Genomic DNA, 23,545 nt, shown 5'->3' on the forward strand with positions numbered 1-23,545 from the left:
CACTTGAATCTGTGACTCCCATTTTGAGTGCCAAGAAAAATATTTTGGTGTTGGAGTGTCTATATAGAGTTGATCTGGAATTACTTCACTTCCTGAATAGAATATCTTACCAGCAAATAGCAATGAATGGTCAGATTATAATTCCTTTCAAAGCAGCCAAGTGAAGTTGATTTGTTACAACACTGGAATTTATATATTAAAAAAATGACATTGAAACTTGAATCTATGTAATTAACCTGGTCAAGGAAGAGTTCATAAACCCAATTACTTTCCTTTCCCTCGCCCGTTATCACAAGCAGTTCAACAGCCACAGCATCTTCAATTATATTTGCAGTTTCAAGTTATTGAACGATCCAAATTTCACAGAGAAAGTGTTACCCCATTTTATTTTCTTGTATTCATACATTCATACCAATTGGTTGCAATATGGCATTCCTATTACCAGAGGAATAATTAACAGGCTTAATTATTTTAAGTTTTTGCAGGTTCCTAATATTGCATTAAGCAAGTTCATCCTTCAGCGATGATTTTTCCATAAATACTGTTAAATCCAGTTTTATAATTTTACTATTCATACCATTTAATCACTGAAATTGGTAAAATTTGGAACAAGTTATCTATTTTATATATTGTTGAACACATTTTCTTAAATGTACTAATTACTGCCTTAAAACTGGTCCAGAGACCATTACATAACACTTCTCCACTCAAGAATTTTGAATGGGACCACAAGAAATGCTATAGAACAGAGATATGAACAACATACTTATAACTTGACCAATCTCTTTGCTGACTACTCTTTATTTTGTACATCCAACTGCTTTACAATTTATTGTGCCAGTTGCTCAAAAATTGAGTCATACAAAATTCAGCAATGTTTTAAATTTACAAATTGTATTTATTTTTAAGAACAGTTAATGACAAAATGTGAAAAATATCTCACCAAAGAACATTTCTAGATGTGTTTCAGTGTGGACTGCAACATAATTGAGAATTTTAACCAAATTGGAAACTGTTAAGAGATGACAGTCATTTCTTGCATAATCTGAATGGAGATTTGCAAGGTAGCTACTACAAAATATTGGGGAAAAAACTGCCTCGATTTGTCAGGGGTGAGAAGATTGAAAGCTTGATTAGATCAAGACTTTCAAATGTGAGAGATTGTGCCGAAATGGGATCTGATTTACGTTTAGCAATGAAATGCATTAATTTTATTAATAATAAATATGCATCTGCTTTTATCATTACATGGCTCCCCTGACTCCAATGCCTTTTGCTCCTTTTCCCCAGCACGATTATATTTATTTAAATTCTCCTATTATTGTTCTCCATGGAGTTAAATGGTGACTCCTTTGACGGCGTGGGCAGTTAGATGCATGGGCTCCTATCTTCTGCATGATAGAAAGCTCCATGTTTGACTGCAGTAGTGGGGACTTGATACTTCAGCAAGTTTTCTTATGTTTTAAGACGTTTGAACTTGGGCCCAGGAATCAAAACTATTTGACATTGTTTGTATGCCTACACTAAACTACCAATCAACCCAAAACAATTTAAGTTGATACTAAACAAAATACTGCAAGATAGCATAGAGTTGTTCATGTAATCAAAATGATCAAGCTCAAGTTCAAATTTATTGTCAACTGAATGCACATACGGTAGATACAACCAAACAAAACAACATTCCTCCAGACCACAGTGCATCCACAAAACATATATCACAAACAGCACATAAACCAAAATATTATACTACAAATGGGTTAATAAAATATAATTCAAAATGCATGTAGTAGAGCAGAGCATAGATAAACAGTAAACAGCTCACTGTTCTAGTGATGAGACCTCAGTGGTGACAGGGTATTCATTAGTCTCACAGACTGAGGGAAGAAGCTGTTATGCTGTCTGGCAGTCCTAGTCCTGATGCTTCTGTACCTCCTTCCTAATGGTAGTGGGTCAAAGAGATTGTAGGATTCAACAATGATTTGGGCCCTTCATCTGCAAAAGCTTCTGCTAAATGTCACAAATAGAGAGGATGGAGATCCCGATGATCTTCTCAGCAGTTCTTACTATCCTCTGTAGGGTCTTGCGGTCCAATGCTTTACAGCTTCCGTACCACACAATGATGCAGCCAGGCAGGACACTCTCCGTAGTGCTCCTGCAGAAAGCTTTGCTTTACTTTACTTTATTGTCGCCAAACAATTGATACTAGAGCGTACAATCATCACAGCAATATTTGATTCTGTGCTTCGCGCTCCCTGGAGTACAAATCAATAGTAAATAGTAAAGATTTAAATTATAAATCATAAATAGAAAATAGAAAAGGGAAAGTAAGATAGTGCAAAAAAAAACCGAGAGGCAGGTCCAGATATTTGGAGGGTACGGCCCAGATCCGGGTCAGGATCAGTTCAGCAGTCTTATCACAGTTGGAAGGAAGCTGTTCCCAAATCTGGCCGTACGAGTCTTCAAGCTCCTGAGCCTTCTCCCGGAGGAAAGAGGGACGAAAAGTCTGTTGGCTGGGTGGGTCATTTCCTTGATTATCCTGGCAGCACTGCTCCGACAGCGTGCAGTGTAAAGTGAGTCCAAGGACGGAAGATTGGTTTGTGTGATGTGCTGCGCCGTGTTCACAATCTTCTGCAGCTTCTTCCGGTCTTGGACAGGACAACTTCCCTACCAGGTTGTGATGCACCCTAGAAGAATGCTTTCTACGGTGCATCTATAAAAATTAGTGAGGGTTTTAGGGGACAGGCCAAATTTCTTTAGCTTTCTCAGGAAGTAAAGGCGCTGGTGGGCCTTCTTGGCAGTAGACTCTGCTTGGTTGGACCAAGTCAGGTCATTTGTGATATTGACTGTACAGCTTTAGAACAGGGCAAGGAGCCTTTCACAGCTCTATCTATTAATATCGCTGAAGAGGAATTAAAGGTATTGGGAGAGGTACTTAGCAGGTTACAGAGCACAAAGTCCAGCTAAAATAGAACAAGTGTGCAGTCATGAGGTCTGAAGAAGTCTGCCTGATGTTCAGGATTTACATGAGTGGGTATAGATTTGCCCAAGAGCTAGAGATGGCTTTGTTGGATGCAAAAGAGCTGACTGAGGTTATTAAGTTTTACTCCTTCCTCACGCCTTCACCTCAGTAAGAAAAACAATGTGCATGTTTGAAAGAAGATTCAGCAACTATTTTTTGAAATATTAATTCTATAAGTTGCTGGTTGGCATGCATTTGAATAGTCATGGACTGTAAATTACCTAGTCAGTTTGGAGTGATGAGGAGATCAAGTCCTTCTTGAGAAGCCTGCAGAGTTGTTGCTGTTCTTAAAGTGCACCACAGAGTAGTTATTCTAAAGGTGCTATACTAAAGGTTAACTATGCCCGTGTTGATCATGTGAAAGCCCTGACTAGAGGCTTTTTGCACTGACTTGAGCTTCATCAGGACACAGAGGTCCATAAACACCTGCCGTTCAATATTTTTTTCAAAATAGCCACACAGAGTAGTTTGGGCATTGACCTTTGGGTCAGGTTCCTCCACAGAAAAGTCCTTAAAGAATATGGGGACAGCTTTTGCAATATATAGCCTCTCTTAGTGACTGATTTCTGACAATACTTTTCACTTCAGGTTGGCAGTTTGTCATGACCTCTGGTTCAATGAAATTGACATAGTTAAAAATCCCTATGCCACCCAGTATCAGAACCAGAATCAGTTTTAATATCACTGGCATATGTCATGAAATTTGTTAACTTTATGGCAGCAGTACATTGAAATACATGATAAATAAATATAGGGGAAAAGAAAATGAATTACAGTAAGTATATACTGTATATGTCTAATAAATAGTTGTTAAAATAAGTCGTGCAAAAAAAAATAAAAAAGTAGTTAGATAGTGTTTATGGGTTCAATGTCCATTTTGAAATCGGATGACCGAGGGGATGAAACTGTTCCTGAATTGCTGAGTGTGTGACTTCAGGCTTCAGTACCTCCTTCCCAAAGGTAACAATGAGAAGAGGACATGTCCAAAACGGTGGGGGTCCTGAATACCCCCCACCACCCAGAACTGCTCCGTGAAGATGTCTTGGATACTACAGAGGCTAGTACCCATATTGGAGCTGACTAATCTGTAACTTTCTGTAAGTTTCTGCAACTTACTTCAGTCTTGTGTAGTAGCCACCCACCCCCACCCCCAATACCAGACAGTGATGCAGCCAGTCAGAATGCTTTCCACGGTACATTTGTAGAAGTTTTCAAGTGTTTTAGTTGACAAACAAAATCTCCTCAAACTTCTAATTACATATATCTGCTGTCTTGCCTTCTTTAATTGGCAAGGCTTAACAACAGGCTTGCAGAGGGCAGGTAACAAAGAACCAATAATTACTAGAAAAAAATGCGCACTAGTAAAATACATTTCATCTATTTCTATCTCTGCTCTGGCCCCAGATGTACAATGTCAGGTTGATCATTGACATCTGCTTACCTGCCTAGTGAAGGGGAGCAGCTTCCAACAGCTTGGCTATAACTCAGTGGGGGCACTTTGTCATTACACTGGACTATCCAAACCTAGATGGAAAACATTTACGAGGGAAAGATAAATTAATGTATATAATTAAATAATGTGCATTCTTTAGTTATCATTTGATGTTAAGCAGCTTAACTTAGATTCAGAATTATCTTGCTAGCAATTAACTTAAACTAAACTTTGAAATTAGTTCATAGAGAACTGAAACAATTAGTGCACTGTACAATTGTACTCTTGGTATTTAACTGGATCAATTGCTGACTACTGTTTATAACTGGCATTAATCCTTAACAATTACATTGAGGAAATCTTGTCAAACCATCTTAATTAGGAAAAGCATAATATGGATTATTTACTCCAAGATAAGACATTTATTTGTAAAGATGCCTCCAAAGCCAATTGGTGTGAATTATATGGATATAAATGGTAAGAAATCGATGATAACTACTATTTATTCTTACATGACAATGCTCCTTCCTTAATGAGTGGTATGAATAATTACAGAAATTGAGAGTCAAATATGATCTGTCTTGTCAAAATTCTCTTAAAAGAACCATCAGACAAGTTCTTTAGACAGTAAAACTTACCTGGTCACTTCAACTGGAAACTTTTTCTGAAATTGTGAGAACGCTAATTGCAAGCTAATCATTCCCCGCCAACCTTCTGGAGCCTTGGGTGATGCTCTTCTAGCAATAATGCAGTATTTCATTTCCCCTCACTTTGAAAGCTTCAATTTCAAAGAAGTAAATATTGGCCATTGCACTGTATCCTTCGCCTTTGTGCACTGTTCATTGGGAATGAATTGCTCCAGTGTTCTGGGCAGCAAATCAGTTTCACATTGAAGTATATGCAATAATGTGGTGAGTGAAAATGGAGTGCTCAAGTTTTTCCAGGCTACTGAGTCACTCATGTCCAGAGAGGGTGTGCCCCCAATGCTGGATGATATGATTGTTTTGCACCAACATTTGCAGTGCCCTCTTCTTTATCCACCTTGTGGTGTAGTCTCCCAGGCAATGCTGAGTTTTCCTGCTAATTATGTTGGATTCAATAGATAACAACAATGCTACAAGCTATGTTTGAACTGTGTCCTGGACTGGTGTGGATGGTGGAATCTCAGATTGAATAAGTCAATGGCATTTCTCAATAGGATCCATAACCTTGATTGTAATGATGCACAACTGGAATTTATGGATCAGAGACGGGTGTGAGAAGCCGAGGAAGGTTGGATAGCTTTGTTCCCCCAAGGTTCAGACCTCAGAGCAGCGCTAGCTTAAAAGGTATCTGGCAAGTTGAAGTTTCCCATGAGTGCTTCAGCAATGACCATGAGAAAATAACTTTGGTGATCTACGGTGAATTGAACTTTCAGGAATAAGTTTTTTTTTATGATTCGTGAAGAGCTCCATATTTTGAAGAGAGCACAAAATATTCCATGAGGACAGTCTAATGGTCCATATTCTGAACTTTGGGGGAGCCAGTATTGCTGGCAAATCTATTTACTTGTTCAGTTTCATCTTCTTTAAGAAAAAGTGGTGTTTTTTTCTGGCAGAATAGAACATCAGTGACCTCTCTAGAATTGAAATAATCATCAAATTGTGAGATAGGGCATGCATCATATGTGACTATGTGAATGATCGTGGTGCAAGAAAGCAAGATATTAATCTGTAAAGACACAAACACGAAGAAATCTGCAGATGCTGGAATTTCAAGCAGTACACATAAAAGTTGCCGGTGAACGTAGCAGGCCAGGCAGCAGCTCTAGGAAGAGGTACAGTCGATGTTTTGGGCCGAGACCCTTCGTCAGGACTAACTGAAGGAAGAGCTAGTAAGAGATTTGAAAGTGGGAGGGGGAGGGGGAGATCCAAAATGATAGGAGAAGACAGGGGGGGGAGGGATGGAGCCAAGAGCTGGACAGTTGAATAACAAAAGGGATATGAGAGGATCATGGGATGGGAGGCCTAGGGAGAAAGAAAGGGGGGGGTAAAGCCCAGAGGATGGGCAAGGAGTATAGTGAGAGGGACAAAGGGAGAAAAAGAATATAATAAAATAAATAAATAACGGATAGGGTATGATGGGGAGGAGGGGCATTAACGGAAGTTAGAGAAGTCAATGTTCATGCCGTCAGGTTGGAGGCTACCCAGACGGAATATAAGGTGTTGTTCCTCCAGCCTGAGTGTGGCTTCATCTTGACAGTAGAGAAGGTCGTGGATAGGCATATCAGAATGGGAATGGGACATAGAATTAAAATGTGTGGCCACTGGGAAATCCTGCTTTCTCTGGCGGACAGAGTGTAGGTGTTCAGCAAAACGGTCTCCCAGTCTGTGCCGGGTCTCACCAATATACAGAAGGCCAGCACCGGACACAGTATATCACCCCAGCCGACTCACAGGTGAAGTGTTGCCTCACCAGGAAGGACTGTCTGGGGCCCTGAATGGTGGTAAGGGAGGAAGTGTAAGAGCATGTGTAGCACTTGTTCCGCTTACAACGATAAGTGCCAGGAGGGAGATCGGTGGGGAGGGATGGGGGGGGAGGAGGAATGGACAAGGGAGTCGCGTAGGGAGCGATCCCTGCGGAAAGCAGAGAGGGGAGAGGGAAAGGTGTGCTTAGTGGTCGGATCCTGTTGGTGGTTAAATCTGTAAGATACATCAATCTAGGTATCAGTATGTGAACTTGACATGTGGCTGCAGAAAATCCCGTATCTCTATGATAACTGCTATTAAATCTTCAGCTTATGGAAATGTTGCCCTTCAGAGATGTCAAGATAGGAGTAGGTGTCCCTGTAGACTATGGCAATGGGGACTTCAAATGAGATTATGTCTACCTCAGGATCCATGAACTTGCCTGCAATGACAGCCCTGAAGCTCCCACTCTGAAAGCATAGCCAATGTTATTTTTTTTCTCTAAAATACCCAATATGGTTAGTTTTCAAATGCTGAAATGTTGGTCATGCTCTGTGAACACTCATCACCATTCAGGGCTCCAAACAGTCCTTCCAGGTGAGGCGACACTTCACTTGTGAGCCTTTTGGGGACATTAATTATATATAATTGCTCCTGGTGTGGCCTCCTGTACATCAGTGAGACCCAACATGGATTGGGAGGCTGCCTCATCGAGCACTTTCGCTCCATCCGCCACAAAAAGTGGGATCTCCCACCACATTTTACTTCTTCCTTCCCTCCTATCACCCTCTTATTCTGACTTCTCTCCTTCCTTCCAGGATCTGATTGAAACATATAAGATATTTTGGATTGGACAGGCTAGAGGCAGGAAACATGTTCCCGATGTTGGGGGAGTCCAGAATCAGAGGCCACAGTTTAAGAATAAGGGGTAGACCATTTAGAACGGAGTTGAGGAAAAACTTTTTCACACAGAGGGTTGTCGATCTGTGGAATGCTCTGCCTCAGAAGGCAGTGGAGGCCAATTCTCTGGATTCTTTCAAGAAAGAGTTAGATTGAGCTCTTAAAGATAGCGGAGTCAAGGGATATGGGGAGAAAGCAGGAACAGGGTACTAATTGTGGATGATCAGCCATGATCACAGTGAATGGTGGTGCTGGCTCAAAGGGCTGAATGGCCTACTCCTGCACCTATTGTCTGTTGTCTATTGTCTTTCCAGTCCTGATGAAGGGTCTTGGCCCAAAACGTCAATTGTTTACTCTTTTCTATAAATACTTCCTAGCCTGCTGAGCTCCTCCAGCGTTTTGTGTGTGTCAATTTAAGTAATGTCTAGTTTGAGCAGTTCTGTAGTAGATCATGGAAATTTGAACTTTTATTGTGATGACAAGTAGCATTAAGAAAACTTGATTAAGATTGTGCTTTGGGCTAATGTCATTTAATTTTTGCTTGAAGTACTCTAAAGTGGCATTGCATGAGGATTGACATTATTCAATGTACATAGCTCTGATGCATAAACTACATTATTGCTAGAGATGCCTGTTCAAATTTCCAGAGTAATGCAATGTTTCCTGGGAAGGATCGCAGTTGTATTCCACTCTAGGTAAAATCATTTTAACAAAACACTGGTCCATTTTAGTTTATTGGCACACAACTCATAATTTACAAATATATTATTCTACCGTTGCTATTTATACTATTTTTCCTATGGTGCTACTGATCTTGTTCTCAAGCCATGGTAGGTGTTTGGAGCAATGCCTGCAGGAACTCAGGACTGTACATCGAAACTATGTGAAAATGAAAAAAAAAACTGCAGATCCCGGGATTCTGAAATATGTACTGAACAAAGGGTTTGGCTCTTTAACATTAAATCCGTTTCTCTATCCACAGCTGCTGCCTACCTTGTTGAGTTGCACCAATGAAACAAAGCGTAGACTTGTTTTAAGTTAACCAGTCAAAAGCTTTGCATTATAATTGCCATGTTTCAATTTGTTCATTGATTTTTATTTAATCAGCTGGGTTTTTTTCTGGAACAACAACAGTGTTGCTTGCCATCCTTGCTTTAACCTTTAAAGTATGTCAACTTAAGTAAAATGCATCAATGCCAGCTTGATGAAGGAATAACCTCACCTTGCATAATTCTGTGTTTCATTAGTGCTACATTCCATACCTGCCATAAAAACTTTGAAGTGATTGAACCTGGATATTTACGCACCTGACCAAAGACTTATCTGATAATGAATCTTCACTGTGTTGCCATTTGTGTCGACCACGTGTGATTGTTTACCAATAACTCTGCAATAGGATGTCCCAGCATCCAGCCCCCTCCCACCCCTGATGTTGACAGCCACTTGCCTCGTGCTGGATTTGGTAGTGCCACTGTGAAATACTGTGGACTCATCATGTTAGTGATGTCTTGTACAAGCTCCAGCAAATCGTAATGAAGCCCCCACCCCCACTTGCTTCTAGATATCCAACAAAGGAATATGGTGTGACAGATGGAAGTTGCAATGTTGCTGTTCCCACTGGGTGTACTACCTCTGCCTGCATCAGCTGCTAAAGCAGCATTAATCTAGCTCTAGTGATCAGAATGAAAGAGAACCAGCATACCTTTAACCCCCTGAATGCTGCTCAGATTCAGCAGACTATGTCTGAAACAAAGACTTCAATGTTCACACATTTTTGGATACAATGCTTTAAAACATAGTAGCCTCCCTATATCTGTGACTGTTCTTAAGATGCTGGTTTGTTTAATGATTTACTAGCTGTTCAAATCTCACTTTTAATACTTCAGGGGTACTACGGAACCATGAAGTTTATATTCTAGTGTAGTGTATTGATTAGCTGCTTCCAACTTGACTTTTAGCTAAGTGTAAACTAGATACACCTTATTGTTATAGAAAAAAAAGAAAAATATTGATTTCTTAAATGAAGATTATGTGAAGTGAAATGAATGACTGGTGAATTTATGGCTTGCTAGGCAGGGGCGAGTCTTTTTTTTGCTGCAATTTTACATTTATTAAACTACAGAATGAAGCACATATTTTACACATTCTAAATATTTTACACATCAGATCGCTCTGGTTATTCTGTTAAATGGGCAAATGAAAACCTCAAGACATCTATGACAAGAATATCTGTATAAAAATTGTGAATATGTAAACTGTTTAAGCAGGGAACCCAGTGATAGGTTTCCACCTCTTCCAAGTCATCCATTTTGTTGCATATTTTATTGTTGGTTTGTGGGGGAAGGGAGGGAGGGAGGGAGAAAGTAAAAAGTTACATCAACTCACAGGCTTTGTTTCAGATGGTTAAATGCTAATTTCTTTTTTTCGCATGACCACTGGTAGTTATTCTAGCCAATTTCTGCCTGGTCCTGATTAACTACATCAAGTGTTCAAGTTAAATTTTAAACAAAAACATTAAGAAAGCAAGATTGTTCCACTGGTTTCCTTCCGTGTTGGAAAGTCAACCAGACATGCGACTGAACAGAATGGCAATTCTGTAACTTAAGCACTGATGCCAGACAAACCGGTAGCCGGAAAGCCACTTTCCCGGCTCAGCTGGAAACAAGAAGGCACACATGAAGAGTTCTTCACTGATGTTTCCAATGTTAAACCAACTTCCTGCATCCAACACCAATCACTTATTGACATCACACAGTAAACGGGCAGTTTCTAGAACTCGTTAAAGGCAGATTGCTTCAATGTGTATGCTCCCATGTTTTCAAAGATGACCCAATCACCTACACTTAATTCAGGTAGAAGACAGTGCTCTACAACCTGATCAAGCCCATCACAGGATGGTCCCCACAGGCTACTGGCAAATACAGGCTCTCCTGAATTAAGTTTCTTGTGAAGAATTGGAATGGCATTCACAGTTCCATACAAGCTATTTGCAAAACACTGGGAATTTCTTGCTCTTGATCAAATCGGGCTGCACCAGTGCTGTAATGGGATGTTAATGAGAATTTTGTTGATGAATGCTCTACTAGAAAATTCAATTGCATTGGAGGCCCAAAAGTGTAAGAAATGTGCCATCTGAGAGTTGAAGTCAGGGGTGACAATAATAAGAGCTTGTGTTGCAGTGGTAGAGGTGTAAGAGGAGGAAATACCAAGACTGGTGCCATGACCTTGGAGACGAGACCCAAGTAGGGTTTGAAGGAGGATCGCAGCCATGAACTGGAGTGGTCAGGAGTGAACATGGGAAAACTGAGTTGCACATATGGATGATGGAGTGGAGGGAAGGGGAGGAGGAGTGCGTGTAGGCAGAGGCTCAAGATTGCAATTAGGGATCAGAATTGAAGAACACTTCTAAGATTCTGGGCTAGCAGTAGGATAAGCCTCACTCACAACACACCGGAGGAACTCAGCAGGTCGGGCAGCATCAGTTGAAATGATGAGTCGACGTTTCGGGCTTGGAAGAAGGCTGGTAGGTTTAGTTGAAATAGTTTTCAACTAAACCTACCAGCCTTCTTCCAACCCTCCCCCACCTTCTTTCTTCAGTCCTGACGAAGGGTTCCGGCCCGAAACGTTGACTCATCATTTCAACTGATGCTGCCCGACCTGCTGAGTTCCTCCAGTGTGTCGTGAGTGTTGCTTTGATCCCAGCATCTGCAGGTTATTTTGTGAATAAGATAAGCATCCTTTGGGAATCTTAAGGGATAATAGGGTTGTACTGTATATTTGTGAGTACTGGTAGGGTCTCTGCTATCAAGAAGATCACAGTGTTTTTTTAGAATCAGTAGAATCATAAGAATGGAAAATCAGGTAATCAAAGTTTTTTAGGATTGAAGTTTGGAGGCCAGAAAGCTGGCAGCAAGATCAATGTGGGTGATCTGCTCATGTGCAAGTAGGGGTCAGAAAGTTGGAACTTATGGATTTATCCAGTGAGGATCTTGGTCCAGCATTGCTTTGGAAGGACCTAGTTGTCCTGGGAGTGATCAAAATGATTGCTTCTGAAACAATTTAGTCCAAATTCCCCATTTTGTTCTAAAAGTACCATGCTTTCAGAGATGGTAAATTGAATAGAAATATTATGTTTTTATATTTTATTCCAGTTGAAAATCATTTTAATTTCCATTACGCTAAATATATAGTATGCACTTGAATTTACAGGCCGTGCAAATTACAATTTTTGAGAAGAAAACTGTCATCTTTAACTTAAGTATAGAAACAAACCCTTAAATAATCACAAAACCAGTTTACGTTGAATTCTGTGAAAATAATTTGCTTACATATTGTTTAGATACAAGGAAATAATTAGCTGAAATGTTCCTGAGATGGACCATTTAAACAATATTTGCCTGTTAGAAATATTAACATGATAACATGACTAGAGAGTAAACAGGAATATTTGTTCTTTAAGCTTTACATTTAGACTATAATCACAGACACTTTGTATCATTTAGTGCAAATGTAGAATGTGGAATTTGCTGTACACCATACTTTTGAAATGAATACATTCTTCCTCCATCACAAGCCAAAACAATTATCATTTTCTCACAATGATTAAAATATTCATCTCTCCCAAATATCAAACAGATACACATTTTTGTTTTTGATCTCTCTGTACTGGTCTTTAGTTTTATTTTGATATTTACAATGTTATTTAATCCCTGATAAATGCAGAACATACGTTTCTTATAAATGAATAAATAAATAAATTGCCTTACCTTTCCCATGGACTGTCATCTCTCATCCTACATCACGAGTGCAGCTTTTTTCCTGATAGTGTTGCTGAGTTGAATAACGTTACAGCTAAATATACCGATGAATTGCAGATAAAATAACCTGGGGAGACACAAGCTATCTCCTTTGTATTTTGACCAGATCTTTCTCTCCCCAGAGTCTAATGTGTTACAAGCCTGTAATCAGGTTGAAATGAAATACTCGGCTGTGACACCGGGTTTGTAGCTAAATTGATATGGCATATATTACATTGTGATGCAAGGTTTTAAATTGTAGAACTCGGTGCAATATCTTATCCTCAAACTGAATTTTGTCATTTGCTTTTATTCCTTATTTTCTCTTTCACAACCTTGTGAAACATTAAACCCATTCTTTCTTTTATGAAAGTTTAGGATTATTCGGTTCTCAACTGGCTGATACCTGTCGTAAGGCAAGGATATTAGTAGACACATGCAGGAATCCCCTTCCCCATCAGGAGGTTACATTCGTTCTTCCTGACAGCCAAGCTGAGGTTAAAAAATGTGACTGCAGGGAAATCTCAGTTTCATGGTTGGCCTACTTAGGCTGTCATTTGTGCATTTTCTATTTCTAGCATAGCCCAATTTGAAAACTGTTTAATGGCCACAAATACTCTATTAAAGTGAAACAAAGTGAATGTGAAACAAATTTCAGCCGCTAGCCTGATTTTCTTTGGAAATAATAGTGATCATTTTGGACCATTTGAAATCTATGTGAAAATAACAAGTAATGAAATAGTTATAATAGTCATTTCCAACACACAAAAAAGGCATACTCTGCCTAATCAAAACTGCTCATAAATATTTGGTGAGCTCATACACAGACCAGTCAAGTAACAGCCTGTGTTAGTCATTCTCACAGTCAATGTCTCCTCCATTATCATTAGGGTATGTTCTGTTCTACTAATAGGGCAGACTCAACAGCAGTGGCAGCAAAGTGGCATACAGTATGTATAGGAGTAAGTGACCTTAGTTGTATAGTCTGGACCACATGCCATTTCTGTTCATTCCTATTCTGAACTATTTAAAATAATGATCCCTTCTTTTCCATCTGTTGATGATGTTCCTTCCTTCTCTGCCTATCCATGTGCCTATCTCAGAATCTCTTCAATACTCCTGTGGTATCGGCCTCCAGCACCAGTACTGCCCAGGCGTTCTAGACCCCCACCACTCTCTGTGTGAAAAAAAACAACTTGCCTTCCACATTTCCTTTATACTTTTCTTATCTCACTTAAATACTGTACATACCCTGTACTACTAGACATTCCAATTTTGAGAAAAAAATACTGCGCGTCTACTGACTGCCTCAGATCACTTTATGAACTTCTATCAAATTTCCCCTCAGTCTGTTCAACTGTAGAGAAAGCAGACCCAGCTCTTCCCATGTCTGCTCATAGCATATGTTCTCCAAATCAGATATCATCCTGGTAAATTCTTTCTGCAACTTCTTTAAGGCCTCTACAGCCTTCCTAACTTGAGGCAACCAACTACTCTAAATATCACCCAACCAGAGTCTTATACGGCTGAATGCCACATAAAACCAGTCTTATAAAGCTGAATGGTACATGGAGCTTAGAAAAATAGAGGGCTATGCACTAGGGAAATTCTAGGTAGTTTCTAGAGTAGGTTACATGGTCAGCACACTCTGTGGGCTAAAGGGCCTGTAATGTGCTGTAGACTTCTATTTTCTATGTTCTATAAAAACTGAAGTCAGGAAAGATGCATATGTGTGTCTTGCTAGGGAACTTTGATGTCTATCACAATGGAGGAGCTCTGTATATGAGCTGGCTAACTCTGAAGGACAAAGCAGCTACTCGGGGCATGTGGCAGATAGTGGAGAAGCAGACACCTAACAGTTCCAGTTGACAGCAGTCTCACCAATGTACATCACATCTGCTGAACTCACTAATGGTAGGAGTTCCTAGATGTTCATTTGTAAAACCATTATAGTGTACTTACAGTGCTTCAGATAATTTTTTATGCTCCTGAAATTTGGTTCAGAACTTCTGAGCATTTGATAGTTCCCTCCTTGGAGTGTAGACAGGAAATTTGGACAAAATTGTCCTGGGACGGACCATCATTGGGCAACCCTGGACAACCTGGTTTTTGTGGTGCAGCACTCAGCTCAGACACCTGTATTTTTCTTCCTACTGTTATTCACTGCTGCCCTGCATGGAGACACCTACATCCCCAAATATCAATTCAAATTCCCTTGCCTACATTCTGATCACATCATCCTCCAAAGTCAGACCCCAATGTCTCCCTCTCTTTAATGTACACAACCACCAACCTTAAAACCTCCCCATGCTTCTTACCTTATCATTGGCCCAATCCTGAGCACATTCAACACTTGACTCTTGGTTCCTTCCCTCATTTTATGTCTGACTCTATTTCTCCCACTGACCTGGGAAGCAGTGTCCCTGATTCGTCTCTCCCTATACCTAGTTCAAGAAATAAGGCCCCTACCATCATGTAGTGCTCTTATCTCTGACCTCCCTGTAGTAGTACTGGGGTCTGGTGCCATACCATACCATCTCTAGGCTAATGATGCTTTTTTCCCTAGTCTAACCACAACAGGGAGATCCAGTGCACCCCACAACACCCCAGCCCACCCATAACATAAGGGTCCGATGCCTCACATCATCACCATCCCTTGTAAAATCATACACTGCTCTGAAACTTCACTCCCATCCAAGCCACTGCATCCGCCACAGACATAGGTCTGCGCTTCAGTGCTTCCCTGCACATCTTCCGCAACCCACCCCACCCCTCACAGTCACAGACTTCAAGCCTCCCTTCCCCCACATACACCACACAAGGTCTGATGCTCACCAGCTGCCATCTTTTGTGTTCTCAAACTTCTGCCCACCCCATCTATAAATACAGATCGTGTCCACAGCCTCCACACCTGAGATGATCGCAGCACAGTATGGCCTATTTTCAGTGAGAATTTCAATGGGTAATGCTCATTTGTTTGAATACCGAGTCTTGGGCAGTATGTGGAAGTGAAATTTGCATTGGGGAGGCCAAATACTGAAAGAGTTTGGTGAGGCACAACCTTGTTGGGTTTCCTAGTATTATTGTTTTGCAATTATTTTTGCAGCCTGTGCCAGGTCAAACCTGGAGCACGATTCAAGAGCCCAATTGACTTCAATGGGAATTATAGAGCAACAATTTAGGAAGAGCGGGAAAAGTCAGGGTATTTCTTTAAATTAATTTTGTTCTGACATTTAATCTTTAATATTTTAATTATTTATAAATATTCCTCTTTGTTTTTCAATAACATCATTCTTTCCATTTAATTCAATTAGCTTTTACTTGTCTGAATATTTAGGGCAGTCAGAAAACTGCTAAATACAGCTAATTACAACTGTTAAAAAAGCATCAATCTCTGCTTTGAATATTTTCAAAGGTTTATTCAAAATTAAAGCTGGCAAAATTACCAGTCTCCATCCTTACATGAATATAGTTCTGCTGTGTGTCAAAGGCTTACAGTGGCATTTCAGAGACAGAGCCTCTTCATTATTAGTGTGGCTGAACCTATTCTCTAAATTGGAGGGTAACAGTGTGGGTTTATACGGACTATGAATTATGATCTGATGCTGCAGAAACTTGCTTAACGAAACTACTTCATTTTAGCAAGAAGTGAGAGGTTGCGATGTCATTCTTATAATAGCAATGGTTAATTCATTATAAAAGTACCTGTATGTCACCATATACAACCCTGAGATTCATCTTCTTGCAGGCATTCACAGTAAATATCAGAAACATGATATAATTAATTACAGACCACACCCAACAGTACAGACAACAACCAATGTACAAAAAAAATGCAAGTACAAAAGAAAGAGAAATAATAATCATAATAAATAAGCAATAAATATTGAGCACATGAGGTGAAGAGTCCTTGAAAGTGAGTCCATTGGTTATGGGAACAGTTCAGTGATGGAGTGAGTGAAGTTATCCCCTCTGGTTCAAGAGCCTGATGGTTAAGGGGTATTAACTGTCCCTAAATTTGATGTGTGGGTCCTGAGGCATTTACAGTTAATGCATTCATATGTTGCAGTAATATAGTGAGAAATTTCTTATCTATTATAGTAGCCCCATGACTCTTAGTACCTTCCAGGTGAAGCATTCCTTGATATCTTTATAGATAAAGAGATTCTTTTACAGGAATCTTTGCATGAGAGCATGCTAGGGAAGTTGAGGGGTAGGTAATTCAACTTGCCAAGAATCCAGTATTCTACTTCACTAATAAATTGCAACCTTCGATGTTTTAATGTATTTGTGAAGCCATTACAAATTGGTGGCAAGGATAGAAGTCTTTCTTTGTGGTTGTGGAAGGATATTGATGGCTGCCACTTGGTTCATTTTCTTGTAAATCATCAGGACACAAAGGTGGCCAGTTGGGCATTTGAATCCTCACTACATCTCAAAACACACCAATTAGTCTTATTCTCCCAGTCACGGGAGCTTGTAGTGCCAAAGCATTTTTGCGAGATTTCCCTGTAACCAATATTATGGAATCTTGTTCATGTACTGATTAGGATGCATAGTATTATAAGCCACAAAGGCAGAGGACACCATTATTGACTTAATGACTGGATTATAGCATGAACATATTTTAACCCTGTCAATGATGTATAAAAGTAGAATATAATAGTTGATACAACTGCCTTTTTTGGGAGCTTCTTTAAAACAAACTGCATTCTGGAGTTTAATGATTTTGTAATATTGCAAGGTCCCCAAACAACAATGTACAAGTGTAAAAAAAACAATATTTCTGATGCATATTGTGCCAGAAGCAGAAAGCATGCTGACTAATATTCTCATCCTACACAAGGTAAAACATGGCTTTTTAAAAGCTGCTGTAGAGAAACAGAAAGATTACATTAATACACAACTGTTAGAAACAGGTGAGAGCCTTAAATTTGATACATGGATCCAGATGCATTTTTTATCTTAACAAGCTTAGACTGGAATTTTGGTGCCATTTTTATCTCATCTCTTGCATGGTAGTGATTTTTTCCATGGACTAGTGGATGAGCAAATGCTATCAAAATTATACCAATTTTTTCACAACCACAAGCAACTGGTTTGTCTGCTGTCCGCTGTTAACTAAGCACTTTAGTTGCAAGAAGCCGGGTCGCAAATTGGACTCAACACAAACCAGGACCCTATCCTATGACATTTGTCTTTTTGTTAGGTATCTGAAAGGCATAGTCCAACCCTTTATCCATTCTGCTGTGTTTTGCTAATGGTTTTTTTCTGGTGTGTTGATGTTACCATTAATAGCATTAATAACAATTCACACTGCACTTTCCAAAGAGCCATGTTATATAGTGCGTGTGGAAACTGGTCTGCTTTTGACAAAAGCTTCTTCTTAAAGAGTTTTTTATCCTTCCATTGGAATTTTGGTGATGCATTTGCATGATAGGAACTGGTTGGATGGCAGCACCCATAAAATTCCTTTTGGCCTTGTTTCCCATCTATCAAGAGGAGGTTTGCAATTGGGAGCAATGCCAATTGTAGTGTTTTACAAGGTGAGCAGAACAATTCACTATTGAATGAAAAACACATAGAAAAGAGGTCATTTTTTTTTAACCTAGACTGGAGAATGTCCATCGCTGCACACAACAACTATCCTCCTCTACACTTTACTGGCAAATCAACAGAATACTAATCCCTGACCTGTGAATTCTGAAAGGACTCTTTTACAGTTATGGAGCAGAATCACAAATTCTGTGGCAGTTGTTTACCAATCTTTGTAGGGATACAAGTTTCATGTGAAGAATATCATAAATCTAAAGCTGATGCGTACGGGTATGTAATAATATCAAACCAGATAAATCTATGTCCAGTGTTATCTACTTCCCCAATTGCTTTTGTTTTTGTTTTTGCTTAAAACATAGATACATCTTAAATGTACAAGGCGTGATTGATAGGTTCGTGGCCTAAGGTAGAAGGAGTCAATTTTAGAAAACCTAGCACATTTATTTTTCCTACATTTACACACTTAGTCCAGCGGTCATGGAGCCGGATCCCTTCTTTGTAGAAGTTGGCGTCTTGGACCTCCAGAAAGTGGGTCCTTAGCAGAGGTGATTGATAAGTTTGTGGCTTAAAGTTAAAGGAGATGAGGAGAAATTTCAAACTTTCTGTATTTTCACTCAAAGAGTTGAAATGTACATGCATGTAATGAGAGCTGTATAACTCATCTCCTTCTACCTTAGGCCACGAACTTATCAAACACCCGGGCTGTGGACCACCTGGAGGTCCAAGATGCTCTCGTTACATGCATGTGCAGTTCAACTCTTTGAGTAATAATGCAGAAAGTTTAAAGTTAATAACTCATCTCCTTCTACCTTAGGCCACGAACTTATCACTCTCCCCTCGTACAGTGGCATGACTGTTAAAATAAACTAATTTCTTTCAAAATATCAAACCTTCATGTTTGAGGCCAGGCTATAGAAAGCCTAGAGAGTAGGTAAGAATTGGGGTGAAATTATCCTCATGTGACGTTTACTTACCTGCAGTTATTTGTAATTTATAAATCAAAAATGGTGTGCATTTGATAATAGTTTCATGGAAGGGGGGACAATTTTTGTGCATATTTGTGGATGCCCTTGCACCCTTCAAGTAACATCTCATTTCTTGAGGGGATTTTAAATTTTATTTTTTCCCAAAAACCCAGATGACATTAACAGCAGTTCAGTATGCAAAATCCATCTGCAGTGAGATCTTCAATGTCCTTGTCTTGAAATAGGAGTTCGTCCTTTCTTAATGGTCTGAATCAGTCTGGGTCTAGTGCTAGGTATCAGTTTGATGACATGCAGAAAAATCAAATAATTGGGCAAAGAAATAACATGTGAAATTTAATCTGAACAGGCTCATCACTGAGGCACTCAATATAAAGATGCTGCAGCCTTAATAAAGTGTAGCTTGACAAAGGTTCGAGGCAAAACTATCATGTCCCACAGGGGCCTTTTAATTCACATTCCATTGTTAACTTGCTGCAGACCTGCCCTTATCTTAATGTGTGTGAAGCATGTATCATTACCATACAATTTCTGTTGAAACAGAAATGGCTGCATTGTTCTGAAAGACATCATTTGACATGTGTCTCATAGAAAATGTCAGATGCGCTAAGGTGAAATTTGCCTGATGGTAACTAACCAATTTCCCGTCGGTCACTAATCAATAGAGAAATGATCACAAGCATGACCTAATAAATGCAATCACGAGCAAGGGAGTTCTGCTGAAGGGTCTTGGCCCAAAACGTCGACTGTACTCCTTTCCATAGATGTTGCCTGGCCTGCTGAGTTCCTCCAGCATTTTGTGTGTGTTGCTAATATATGCAAATTGCTATTATGTACAAATTGCATGTAAAATTGTGCAAGAAAAGTCTAATTTCTAGGCACACCGTTCTTATTTACTCAGAGATATTCAGCTTTTACTAATCACATTTCTCCTGAAAGCATGCCTTTTATAGGGCCAACACTAAAACTACATTACTTGTCCTCATGGAGATCTGAGGCCTCTATGACTTCAAATATAACCTCTCATCTGTACCTTAAATGCCTTGTATATGGAAATCAGGATAATGGTTATTCTTAGCTTTCTACCCACTGAATATTTCAGGCCTCTGCCACATCTTTGCTGCATCTCACAGTCTGTTGTTTATTGCTGCATTAGGACATTTGCTCAAGCGGATAGAAGATTCATTTGCCTTTTCTCTAGCTCACAGGAGCAGGTTGAGCGGGAACAGAGATTGTTTAAATTGTAAGGCACTTATAGGATGTCCTCCTGGAATGTGCCCCAGTCATCATTCACAAAGAACATACATATATTCTCTGGATACTGTTCTGCATCCACTTTTTCATGACCAGGGAACTCAACCCCTCTTCCCGACTCCCACCTCTATTGAACCTTCCCTTCAAGTATCAGCACTCCACTGGCTGGAACAACGCTGCCTGTAATGTGCATATAATCCTTTATGAGCTGGTTGCTGGGGATACACTTCTTACGTCCAAGTGTCAGCAACTGCAAGATGTTGCAATTGATCAAGAGAGTATCGTTTCCAAGCCTGACACCAGACTCCCCATACTGACATTCTATTCTAAGCTCTGTCAGAACAAGAGATTGCTAGACAGATAATGGAAACCAATCAAGTGTGTACAAAGCCTCTTTGAGAAGACGATAAAACCTCAATGGTCGCTAGGAATCTCTTTTCCATGGCCATTCAGGTTGAATAAAGAACATTGGGAAGAGCAACAAGAACCATCCCATCCCCAAAGCAACCACCCTTTTCCTGCATCCATGACCATAATACCATAAGACAGAATTAGGCCATTGGGCCCATTAAGTCTGCTCAGCCATTCCATCATGGATGATTTACTATCCCTCTCAGTCCCATTCTTCATGCTTCAGCCCTGCCTACAAGCCCAGAGTAAATACTGCAGAGTTCAAAGTAAACTTATTGTCAAAGTATGTGTATGTCACCATGTACAACCCTGAGATTCATTTTCTTACAGACATTCACAGTAAATGCAAAGAAACACAATAGAATCAATAAAAGACTGCACTCAGCAAGTTGCCAATGCACAAAAGACAACAAGTTCTACAAATGCTAGAGCAGAAAAAATAATAATATTAATAAATAAATAATCAATAAATGTTGAGTATGTGAAATGAAGAGTCCTTGAAGGTGAGTTCATAGTTTAGTGATGGGGTGAGTGAAGTTGAGTGAAGTTATCTCCTCTGGTTCGAGAGCTTGATGGTTGAGGGGTAATAACTGTTCCTGAACCTGATGGTGTATATCCTAAAGCTCCTGTACCCTCTTCCTGATGGCAGCAGCAAGAAGAGAGCATGGCCTGGATGGTGGGGGTGCTTGATGATGGATACTTTCCTGTGACAGCGCTCCATGTAAATGTGTTCAGTGGTGGGGTGGGCTTTACCCAAGATGGACTGGGTGGTATCCACTACTTTTTAAACTTTTCCATACAAAGGATTTGGTGTTTCCACGCTAGGCAGTGATGCAACCAGTCAATATACCCTCCATCGCATATTTATGGGAATTTGTCAAAGTTTTGGGTGACATGCCAAATCTTTGCTAACTTCTAAGTAACTAGAGGTGCTGCTGTGTTTTCTTTGTAATACTACTTACGTGCTGGACCCAAGACAGATCCTCTGAAATGATAACACCCAGGAATTTGAAGTTGCTGACCCTCTCCAACTCTGATCACCTGATGAGGACTAGCTCCTGGACCTCTGGTTTCCTCCTCCTGAAGTCAATGATCAATTTCTTGGTCTTGCTGACATTGAGAAGTTGTTCGTGTGGCACCACTCCGCTAGATTTTCAGTCAAAGAGTGCATACTTCACAAGCTACGTACCTTACTGGCCTCCTTGCCCTATTTATGGAAAAGTCTGCAGCTTTCACAATGGCCTCATCAGTAAACTCACTACCCACAGAACTGCAATGGAAACAAGAAGAAGCAGACGAAGATCAAGGATTCAGTTTTCTCATTGCCATGGTATCCCTCACAAGGCCCTCCACTCTTCCTCAGGTGTTAATTATTTTTTTCATCCTGTGTGGTTACACAGAGTCAACCTCCATAAGGCGTCTGAGCCAGAAAACATCCCAGAGCCATGTATTTAGGGAGTGTGCACTCCTGCTCACAGATATTTTCAACACTCCCTCATCCAGGCTGCTGACGCCACATGCTTCAAATTCCTGTACCAAAGAACTCAACACCTTCAGAACTAAACACCTACTGCCTAGTGGCACTGATGCTAATCATCATGAGGTGCTTTGAACTGCTGGTAATGGCACATATCAATAACTCCATTTCTGCCACAATGGACACTCAGCAATATACTTACCAACGAGCTGCTCCATGACAGATGCCAGAGCACCTGTCATGTACTGTACCTGGCCTTGACACATCTAGAAAACAAGGACTGTTATGTCAGAATACTGTTGATGGATTTCAGTTTGGCATTCAACGCTATTGTCACACAGACTTGGTAAACAAGCTCCTGCCCCTCAGTCTAAATACACCACTGTGTTGGACTTCCTAATCAACAGACCTTTGATAGTCAGGTTGCACAACTACTCCTCCCTCCTCATCATCCGCAACACGGGTGCCCCCCAGGGCTGTGTGCTGAGCCCATTGCTGTGCACTCTGACACTCTTCTCTTCTGTTAGATTCCTTCTTCTCCAGCCCTTTACCTTTCCTACCCACCTGGCTTCACCCTTCTAGCTTGTTCCCCTTCCTCCTCCTCCCACCTTTTTATTCTGACCTCTTCCCCCCTTCCTTTCCTGATGAAGGGTCTCAGTCCAAAATGTTGACTGTTTATTTATCTTCATAGATCCTGCCTGACATGCTGAGCATTTTGTGTGTGAGACTCAAAAACAGTTATTTTCCCAAGCAGTAATGCTGATCAGCACCTCCAACCACTAACCCACACCTCCACACCTTCATCCACCACTACTTTATTATTTCCTGTCAGTTACCTTCTGTACTACAGACAATCTTCTGCTGAGCGTCACTTCATGGACATACAATCAATCTATGTATATAACCGCAAACAACAGGAATTCTGCAGATGCTGGAAATTCAAGCAACACACATCAAAGTTGCTGGTGAACGCAGCAGGCCAGGCAGCATCTGTAGGAAGAGGTGCAGTTGACGTTTCAGGCTGAGAGCCTTCGTCAGGACTAACTCGTAAGAAGAGTTAGTCCTGACGAAGGGTCTCGGCATGAAACGTCGACTGCACCTCTTCCTACAGATGCTGCCTGGCCTGCTGCGTTCACCAGCAACTTTGATGTGTGTTGCTATGTATATAACCTATCATTTGTATTTATATTTATTGTGTTTTTGTTATTGTTGTCTTTATGTTATTGTTTTTTCTGGTATATCTGATCCGGAGTAACAATTATTTTGTTCT

General features: G+C 40.2%; 1 protein-coding gene across 1 annotated transcript in view; it reads left to right on the forward strand.

Moving 5' to 3' along the window:
* cacna2d4a (calcium channel, voltage-dependent, alpha 2/delta subunit 4a) overlaps positions 1-23,545 on the forward strand; it is a 359,181-nt gene that overhangs the window by 235,386 nt on the left and 100,250 nt on the right. The window lies entirely within an intron of this gene.

Source organism: Mobula birostris, chromosome 9, assembly GCF_030028105.1.
Source record: "Mobula birostris isolate sMobBir1 chromosome 9, sMobBir1.hap1, whole genome shotgun sequence".
Taxonomy (NCBI): Eukaryota; Metazoa; Chordata; class Chondrichthyes; order Myliobatiformes; family Myliobatidae; genus Mobula; species Mobula birostris.